The sequence below is a fragment of the Nelumbo nucifera genome, chromosome 3, assembly GCF_055504915.1.
Source record: "Nelumbo nucifera cultivar China Antique chromosome 3, China Antique-T2T, whole genome shotgun sequence".
Classification (NCBI taxonomy): Eukaryota; Viridiplantae; Streptophyta; class Magnoliopsida; order Proteales; family Nelumbonaceae; genus Nelumbo; species Nelumbo nucifera.
Genome location: NC_142651.1, coordinates 79,292,921 through 79,303,838, shown reverse-complemented (window position 1 = coordinate 79,303,838; position 10,918 = coordinate 79,292,921). Strand labels below are relative to the sequence as shown.

Genomic DNA, 10,918 nt, shown 5'->3' with positions numbered 1-10,918 from the left:
GAGATGATATGCAAAAATGCAAAACCAGATGATTCAAAGTAATGAATTCTCAAAGATAGCAGAAATGGGGAATTTTCTCAAACTTGAATAAGAGACAAAAGTAGCCACCTCCGCCTCGGATTGGAATGATCAATACATTTCAAATTTGAAAGACATAAACATTGGATTTGCAATGATTGTTGATCAAAGATTCACAAAGAGAAACACCCATCGGAAGGGGGGGTTGCCCCAGTTTGGACCAATCACGAAGGAGGACTCACAAATGAGTTAATTGCTTAATTTTATACAAAGAGGATTATGACTCTTCAGAGTGGGTGTCAATCACATTTTTTTTTTTTTGAAAAGAGGGATGAAACTGAATTTGCTCAAATAGGGCTGATTGGTATTCTGTTGGCATTTCAAATGATTGATCACTTCACCTTCTTTGAGTGCCCGAGTTTTGATGAAGATATTTTCCTTTGGACTATCATGCCCCTAGTTTCTAGAGGGTCATCAGACCTTATTCTTTCTCTTTTTCTTTTCTCCTTTTTTTTTTTCTGCCAGCTCACTTAGGTCTATCCAGTGCTAGTTACCAATTTCTTAAGGATCGAGGAGGACTTTTGACTAAGACGAAACGTGGCCTAGGACAAGGGTTTTGAAACAATTTATAAAAGGCTCAAGAAACTTAAACTATGATGGGTATCGGATGCTTGAATCCATATTACGGACCTTACTAAAGATTATGCTCTCGCTCTCATTTTTCTTTGATTAAATACTCTTGCAATCAAAAATTAAACAAATTGCTCTTCATGTCTTTAAATTCTATGGGTCATGCACTAGGGTAATCAATGAGGGCTTTATTATAGGACGAAATGTAAATGGGTAAGGTTAAAATAAAAACCGAGAGAGGATGTCACTACAAAACAATGTCTCATTGGTTTGATCATCACATCTGCCCAAGTCTTTCTTTCTTGCTCTTCTCTTCATTCTCGGCAGCAATTGGTTGCCCTAATTCTCGTTTGATGCCTCATTTTCTTTTCTTTCTTTCTTCACTTTCTCCGAAATTTCTTCTCTTCTCTCTCTCTCTTTTTTTTTATAAGAAAGCTTGTTGAGGTTCACACAACTAAACATATGACATCCACCTTGTAGGAGAGTTTATTTGAAGAAATGGTTCCTTGCAAGGCTTAAAGGGATAACTGGTGAAATGAATAATAAAATGGGGTTTGACGAAAAGGGATAAGACAATCGGCTAAAAAAAGGGCCTCCCATCATTTCTCCATCAAATGCATAATCAATAGGAAAGAACTACATGTCGAGCACAATTTGAATTCTTCCAACTCAAGGGTAGTTATGTCATTTGACACCTTCAATACTGGAGTGTTCTGAGATTACTCGAATAACAATGGTTTTTTTTATTATATATTTTTTTCTTCTCTTTTTTTATTCCCCTTTTTTTTCTTTTTCTTTTTTTTTTATTCTCTTTTCCCCTCTCTCTATAATTTTTTTCTAGCCCTTTGGAAAGAAGCATCTTGGGAATTTGCTTGGTTTAACAATAAGATGGTCCAATGAAATTAGCTCAACAGGCTAACTAGCGATATTACCAATGATCGGGACATCTAGGGAATAAACGGTTGATAATGGCCTCCAGTCATTTCCTAGATTCATCAGCAAAGCACTATGTACATATGATGCCTTCATTCTATGCTGGCTTAGGTAACAACTCAAAATGAGTGCATACCCCGTCACAATGACTTCAACCTTATGACTGCCCCCGTTTGAGCTATCAGTGATGGATTAACCTGTGGACGCATTTGGGAATGGATGCTATAATTTTGGGTTGATAGGGTTACCCCTTTTCCTTAGACATTTCTATCAATGGATCTTCAATTGGCAATCATTATTCACGAAGTTAGGACATTGAGATCTATTCATTCATTCCTCTCAATGGGAAGTGGTGGCTTTATCTCTTTCCATGATGGAAAGTCCCCTTATTAAAACCCATTGTTTTATTCAAAGTGAAAGGCCGAACAATAGAAAGAAACGACTAAGCAAAACTTCCATTAATATGCAATATGAGTTGCATAATGACCCAATTCCTTTTGAAACTATCGGAAAAGAAAGGAATAACTGAAAAGAAGGTCCTGACGTAGCAAAACAAAACTGGAAATGTCTTTTAATAAATCAGCTTCTTAGGCCTGGGTGGTGCTATATCTGGCATTTCCCTGGTGGGATCGAATACACCCCTGTCAATGAGATCTTGAATAGAAAACTTCAACTTCCAACAATGACCGGTCGTGTGTCCCGACCCTTGTTGATAGTTACAATGAGCATTTTCATCATAATTTTTTGGCTTGGGTTCTGGGGGTGGTCTCCATTTCAATGGCCGGAGATATCCTTTGGAGACAAGGAAAGACAGAAATTTAGCATGAGTACATGGCAAGTTAGTGAGGACCCTTTTCTCCTTCTTTTGGGATGGTGGGCCATCTGGAGTCAATTGGGCTGGAGCAAGGGATAACGTGTATGATACCGGTTGAGAAGATGATGTATTTATTGGAGTTACCTAAGGTGGGTTCAAGATGACAAGAGGTTTCTTAGTTAGTGTACTAGATGAACATCCATAAATTGGGGGTTGATGGGAGGGGGATACTGGTTGAAGTGGTGGTCTACAGACTGTGGGAGCGGGTACAGATGTCACAAGGGCCAGCAAGGACAGGGGTACGCCATATGGGGGTATGTGTGATGGGTTTGCCCCAGCTTGAGATAACAATAGATTCATCTTAGAATCCAAGGCCACCATCCTTTTCTTGAGCTCTTCAAACTCTTGGCGGGTAATAAACCGATCATTTGCAAGAGTAGGCATCTTCCTAAACAAAACACCTTGCCGGAGAAGCTAAAATTATTATACAAGATGCAAAATGGATGGAAAAGGAGATGATGACAAGATGATTTCATGATGAAGCATACAATTATTAAAGTGCATTGGCAGCATGTCTTCTTGCATTCCCTTTTTATTTTTCATCCCAAGGAGCATTGGACCTCGAAGAATAGATACCATACGCATGAAATGTGGTGAGAAACCCTGTGTATGTGTGTGCGTCATTGGTGGCATTAATGAACTACGAGAAAATGATGCATTGAATGTGTGGCCAAGGTGGGACGTAACCTATAAGGGAGGCAACCTAAGGTTGTTCGTAAAATTCACATGATTATGAGACCTTATTTTTTTTTATTATCCTGGTCAAACCCAAGCGCCACTGCCCAGGCCGCCTACGTACCCCTCGTGAGGGATCAGACCGAGCGTAGTTCTAGTTATTTACAACCTCGACTAAAAACAATAGAACAAAGGAACACAAAAAGAACAAATGAGCAAAACATGTGGTATGTTGTTAAGGCTGGAAGATTCCACTGTCAATAAGATTCTGTATTGCAAGCTGAAGAGGAACACACTGGTCGGTAGGATGTCCAAGCATCTAATGGTAATCACAGAATTTATTCAATCTAAACCCTCAGGGGAGTGGCTTTGGAGCATAGAATGCTCCTACATCTCTGGTTTTGGCTGAAGTAGAACCAAATGTCCTTCTTGTACCAATTAAGGAAGTAACTGAGAAAGTGGCACTGAGAGCAGAGTAAACTTTCTTTTAACCTGTCTATCTATTCAGAAGGGAGAAGCACGATGCTTATGACTCGAAGGTTTGACTTGTTGACAGGCAGCTTGCACTTCACTCACTTCCTGAGATGGTGGAGGGCCTGTAGCCGAACAATGGCTTCTTGATCGAAAGTCATGCTCAATTCTCTTCTCAACGGTGACTATGCCCTTAAAATCCCTAAAATCTTGATATTTCATGAATGTAGAGAAAGATGGCTCTAAAGTCCTTAGAAACAATTCGATCATTTCTTCCAAAGGAATGGGAATCTTCAACTGAGCAGCAACAAATCTCCATCGGTGCACGTATTCTGCGGAACATTCTTCGAGTGCCTTTTGGACGCCTTCTAATGTCTCTCTTATTGGAGCCAGATCTATGCCATAATCAAACCGCTCTAGAAAAGCTGTGGCCACCTGATCCCAAGTCTTCTTCTTATCTACCTCCAGCGATGTGAACCATGCTAGTGCTTCACCCTCCAAACTACGTTGAAAAAGCTGAACGAGGACTCTCTCATCTGCCCTGAGTTGAAACATCTCTCCATAGTATATGCTTAGATGCACCCTAGGACAACTTCTTCCATCATACTTCTCAAATTCTGGGATTTTAACCCCTTTTGGTAATTCCAACCTTGGGTATATGCACAACTCATTGAAATCTGGTGTAGGAGGGGACTGAATGTGCTTTAATTTTTGCAGATCTTGCTTTAATCAGGCTATATCCTTATGGATGGGAACTATGCTCAGTGGCAATGCTGTGCTTGCTGAATGTTGATGTTGATCATCTGTCTCAATGTCCAATTCTCTGGGATTCCCTGATCTCAATAACATGATATATTCTGGATCCGATGTCTTAATCTTCTTGGAACTAGATGCCATGGTCCTAAAGAAACTCTTTGATTTAGAAATGTGATTAGCAATTTCATCTTTTATTTTGTATTTTGTTTTTCCTCTTTTGCTTTATTTGCTTTTTCTGGTTTTTATTAAAATCTAGACAACTAAAAGGAATGAGAAAACTGCTAAGGGCTATGTAGTGGAAAGTTTTACTTGAGGCAACTAAGATGGGATATTTTGAATGCTAAATGTATGTGAAAACCATGCAATGCCGACAAAACGTCGAGAAAACAACAGTAAAAACCAGTCTGCCCCTAGTTCAGAACCAGATGGGGTGAACATCAGGGCTGATAAAAAAGTATGCATGAAGCTAGGAGTGGACCGACCACCTATGCAAAAGGTAGGCTGCTATGAACTGGTTATCTAACCAAAGAGTCTAAGGGTAAAAATGGAAAAAAGGATGTTAAGGAGGTGAGTGTGATGGATGTTGGTTTATGCTCCAACTGCATTAGAATGAGAATGAGCAAGATAGGGATGATAATGAGAAGCAGTTTAGGACAGTGGCTCAAGAATGGCTGGAAAAGCCGCTAATGCCTCTATAGCCAATTAGGCTGAAGGAAATGCAGAATGCGGCATGATTGCAAATGAAGTGGACCTCTATTGTGAAAACAAGAAATTGGGAAGAAATTTTCAAAATGCACCAAAAACTTAGGAGAAACCTTGATTCAAATCGAAACACTTGTATTGAGCAATTTACTTAGATTACTACAAGTTTAAGAGAAAATAACTCAGATTATTATTATTATTACTATTATTTTATTATTCATTTTTATTATTATTTTAATTTCTACTTTAAAGAAGAATGCAATCAATCATTACCAACTAGCACACATGTTTCACCCAAGCATACAAAGGAATATTTTTGTCATTTTATTTGACCTATTTACATTACCTTTCTTTGTTATTATATTTTTTGCTCTCTCTTTTTTTATTTTTTTATTCTTCTGATTTTATTATTTTTTATTAATTAAATTTTTCACTTTTCTTTCTTCAAAAATTTTTTTGTTAATATTTTTTTAAATTTTGATTTTTTTATTCCTTGATATTTCCCTTCTTTTCACATATTTTTTATTTTTTTATTTTGTTTGTATTTCTATTTTTGCTTTTTTTTAATTCCTTATTTTGTTATATATTCTTTTTATTTTGATTTTTCTTATATTAACATTTTCAATCCTTTTTTGTTGTTTTTGTTTGTTTTTGTTTTTTTAACATATTAATTTTGGATTTTTCAAGAATTTGCTCTTTTACCCCACCCCCTTTTTTTATTATTTATACATTTTTATTTTTATCATCATTTTTTTTCTTGAAGCATTGTATGAACATGTTCTTGATATTTATTCCAATATGTTTGAAAATTATTATTGTTCATTATATTATGGGGGATCTTTCTTATTCTCCTATTCATTACTTTCCTCTTTTTGAGTCCTTGTCCTTTTATTCTCTTTTTCCTTTTCTTCTTCTTTTTTTAATCTTTTTTTATATTTATTTATTTATTTGACCTTTTTGTTTTTTGTTTTTTTATTTATATATCTTTTATTATTACTTTATTTATTTATTTATTTATTTATTGTTGTTCTTCTCTCTCTCTCTCTCTCTCTCTTTTCTTTATTTCAGAAACTCCTAGCTGTGGATTATATGATTAACCTAGCTCCTCAATGCCTAATGAGTATTCACCGATGCATACCGATCATCAGTGGATATGGAAAAGAAAATATATACATCGCAGTGCTGAATCCCGAAGAAGAAATTGAATGCTAATTGCCTATAAACAATACAGATTATACAAATGCAACAACAGTGAAGCAGAACAATATTCTAATGGCAAATAAGAACCAAACCCATGACCCAGACCTCAGGGCTAAGAGCTCCTCTCAGCTGATCTGGAGCTTCCACCTCAACCTACACCGGATTCGGTTGAGAAAACATTGCTAAAATTGAAGGAAGAACAATAAAATCTTCAAAACAGAGCTCAGGATCGGTCTTCAATCAATCATAACTTATTGAAAAAGTTGAGAACTACTCTTTGCTGCTTGATCTGAAGCAGCAGCAGGGCCTTGCAACACTTTTACTATCTCAGTCGTATCTGTTAAATAATACTTAGCCTTACTCGGCTTCTGACCAACAGAGCAGGCAAACACTTCAGCCACTGGAGAGGGAGAAGGGCCCACCATAGCACTAGTAATCACCTCAAACATGTCTTCATCTGATCGGTCATCACCAATACACAGTAAAAAAAATCAAGACGCATCCCCTTCTGTTGCATTGTTGCTAAGAGGCGTTTGGCTACAACACCCTTACTGACACCCTGAGGCTTAACTTCAACAATGTGTCGGCCACCCTTCACAGAGACTGGCTCATTGGCAAAAACACCTTCTAGGTGTGATCAAGAAGTTCTTTAGCCTGGCATGACCCGAAATCTTGATCCGCATACTGGTAGTGACAAACCAGTGAACTCTCTTTGCTTTCTATTGTAGAACCCTCAGTTGTCTCAGCGTAAAGCTTCATCACAGGCTCTGCTACTTGCTTCCTGTCAAAATCTGCCACAGAGATACAAGTTTCCCACTCTCCATCATGATTTGGCCTCATAAAGTAGCCACACTCTGCTGCATGTTCTAGCTTTTCACAAGGAAAAAACCAATCCATAAGAGTTTTTTTGTCTCTTCCAATAACCAGGAGAACTACATTCTTGGGGTCTCCGCACAAGCTGTTCAAGATATTGACTGACTCAGGATTTGGGGTTTTGTTAATTGATGTCTGTGGCATCATGGCAGCATCATAATCTAGGAGAATTGTCCAATTCTTGGTTCTCTTGTAAGCAGAAACTATATGGCTCAACTGAAAGCTTCCTGAAATTATAGTGCTTCTCATGCCGTAATTGTTTCTCAGGTTCAGGAGTGACTAAGGCAGAGTCCATAGCTTCAGCCACAGCATCGATGTTCCATGGGTTCACACGGATGGCCCCACTGAGTGATGGTGAGCATCCAATGAACTCGACACCACTAGCATGCTCTTCTTTGGAGACGATGAATCCAATTGCAAGGTTTTATCTAATTTTTATTCCCCTGACGGGTTGTAATGTATTCATAGGGTATGAGGTTCATTCCATCTCTTACTGCTGTAACGAGACAGCATTCAGCGATCATGTAATAGGCAATTCTCTCATTGAACTGAAGTGCGGCATCAATCAAAATTACAGGTTTGTAGCTTGGCCGCCCAAATGTTTCATGGATCCTTTTTGCTGTGGAATAAGCCTCAGATTGAACATCCAGAACATAATTCCCTCGGCCTCTGGCAGGGTTTGCAATTTGAACCAACACAACCTTCCCCCTGCAATCAAAATGCTGTATAAGCAACTGTTCCATAGCCAACGGATTCAAGCTGATCCCTTTGAAGATGTCCATGTCATCCACACCAAGCAACATCATTTTATCCCTAAGCTGATCCTGTGATGCTGCAACCTTAGCTTCAATTTCTGAAGGTTCATAACAGATTGAAGCTGGCCCATATGAATCCCAACAGGAAGAATTTTAATGCTGACAGCGCGACCATAGCATTCAAGCCCAATGTAGCCCTGTTTAGACTGATAAACAAGGCCTAACATTCTACTACAGCATGAAAGGAAGTGCCTTATTAAAACTTTTGCGCAAAAAGGTTGGCAACACCATCAAATGGTAGTCATGCACCCACACAAAATCATCATCAGGACTTATCGCTTCCATTACCTTGTCTGCAAAAATCTTGTTGACAGAAACATAAGCTTGCCAGAGAGATCGATCAAAACGCCCACCAAGATTTAAAGGTCACAAATAGTGTCCACGCAACATCATCCTGTTCACTTAAGTCAATCTTCTCTCTCAAAACAACCGATGTAGACGACTTCAACATCTTCGCCAAGGCCATTCTTCAGTCGCAGAAGGAGGGAATCCTCATCCCAGCTGAAATTCAATCCTCCATTACCATCAGACCTTCGGTGCGCCCGGAGTGGAAGCTGGTTTCCCGAATAATCATCCTCTCATGAGACACAAGATGGCACATCCGAGCTGACACTATTGCCATTGTCATCATCTAATTCAGACATGGTCCCAGCCACAGTCATCACTCTGGGAAGCCTCTTTCCCACTCGACCAAAGGATGGAGAATCACCAGAGACAAGGTCCAAAAGATTGGAATGTGATCTTGAAACCATTGTGGAGAATGACAAAAACTCCTGGCTATTTGAATATGCAGAGAAGTCCTTTGCCTCCTTTATTTCCCAGTTTACACAATTAAGCTCATTGCCATTGAGGACGTTGCTGTGTGTGTGTTTCTTTCCCTCTCTTTTTTTTTAGGTTTTTTTTTTCTATTTTTTTGTTACTATCATATTGCATTTTATTTTTCTCTTTTCCAATTTTTTTAATTTTCTGTTGTGTGCATTTGTGCTTAACTAATATTTCCAACTCTTTTTTGTTCTACCCTCTTTTTTCGTTTTCCTTTAAACTTGCCCCCTTATGTTTATTTTTTTATTTTTTTCCTCTCTTTTGTTATTTTTATTAATGATTTGAATTTGAATTTAATTTTTTTTTTTAATTTTGATTATTAAATTTTTTTATTTCATTATTATTTTATTATTATTTCTTCGATTTCCTTCTTGGTGTAATTGTGCCTAGCCTCCCTATCCCTTTTATTTCAAATTTTTCTCTTTTTTTTAACTTTTGATTTTATTGTTTTGTTTTTTTATATACATTTTATCCTAATATTATATTCCTATTTTATTTTTATTGGGTTCTTGACATTTTATTTATTTTTGTTTTCTTTTTTCTTTTTATTATTTTTATTATTTTGGTGTGGGCCCCACAAGGGGTATGCAAGCAAAACAAGCTAGATGGCTGACACCCTAACTGACTAGGCTGACATGTGGACAGTGATGCATGAGGGGAGCATTGACACCTAGACTTAAAAGGCTCCAACAAGGTCACCAGCCTTCAAACCTCCACCCATTGGACAAATGGGCTTCTCAGGTTGGTGGTTGGTTTGTGGGTTGTCGCTACAGTCCAAATGGGCCCCATGTGGGCCCCACTTATAGTATAACTCATGCCCCATCAGATTTGAGACAAGTGTCTCATATTAACCAAGGATCTAACCACTTGGTCATCCAGTCTATACTGGGTCAAATGGATATCCATTGACCTAGTAAGGTCTGGAATTAGGATCCAGAAAAATCTAATAATATTGTATCTCTACGCATAAAACATTTTCCGGTAAACAATCAAATACATTTTCTTGTATAGAAAATAAATATAAATAGATAATAATTTAAAAAAAAAGTAAATGATTGTGTGTGAAGGTGTTGCATAGAGATAACCATGAAATAATAATAATCTTCCATCAACATGTGGCTTGTCACATGGCTATTGGATATTCCAACATGTTGAGGATCAAACGAGGAACTGTGGCCACTCTACCATCAGTTCTTGCATAGAGTAGGTCAAAGGGAAATTTGAAAAGCTAACCCATTTTCAAGTGCCTCAATTTTCAACTCTAAAGCTAAAGACGTCCTTTAATTTTGATAGGTTTGCAGGTGAAGTTATTGTTCTTATGGGGCTTTCATTTGTAATTGTAAAACGTGCAAGTTATGTCTGACTCATGGTCTTGCTTTTTAATGCCATTTTCTAAAGATTATTATAAGAATCATATAGAAGGGGTTACCCATAAGGCTTCTTGTGATTAATGAAGCTATACTCTGGTAATCTAACTTCTTTGACCCACTAGAATCTCCTTCTCAAACCCAAAAAAATAATCTATTATGGCTTGAATGTTCTGAATTATGTGGTTGACTTCCTTTCAATAGCATGACAAAATGAATAATCTTTTTGATGTTTTGCCATCTTTGAATCTTCTAGGTATCCAAGGGCTGTCAAGGTAGAGGAAAGGTGCAACACAAATGTGGGCATGGACTAATTTCAAGGGAACTTCAAGGTATCTCAGATTTCCCTCCACTTTCTAAAGATATCAATCATAATGAAATCTGAAAAGATGTGCAAGATCATAGTCCCATATACCACTTTGACCATTATACATTCAATAACAACTTATTTTGTATGCTTTTGATCTCTAAAGATCCTTACATTCCTTTCTTCCTAGATAGTTCAAAATCCAAATGATAACAGCCCCTGTGCATCTCTAAAGATCCTTACATTATGTTTGTATTTGAAGACTACAGTTGTTGATGACATTCATTTCACAAAGGATATGTTAATTAATAATTACACCAAGGCTGCCTCCAAATTTACATAGAAAAATTCATCATGCTGTAAAACCTATTCTTCCAACATTCCTAGAAAATTGGTCCTTATGACAGTAAATTTTTGGCGTGCGACCAAAATTTCTGTAGCTGAACTGATCCTACTATTTCTATTTATTTGAACA

General features: G+C 37.5%; 1 pseudogene; it reads right to left on the bottom strand.

The window, feature by feature from the left end:
- Window positions 1–6,096: 6,096 nt before the first annotated feature.
- LOC104588770 (alpha,alpha-trehalose-phosphate synthase [UDP-forming] 5 pseudogene) lies at window positions 6,097–10,384 on the bottom strand (annotated as a pseudogene).
- Window positions 10,385–10,918: the final 534 nt, after the last annotated feature.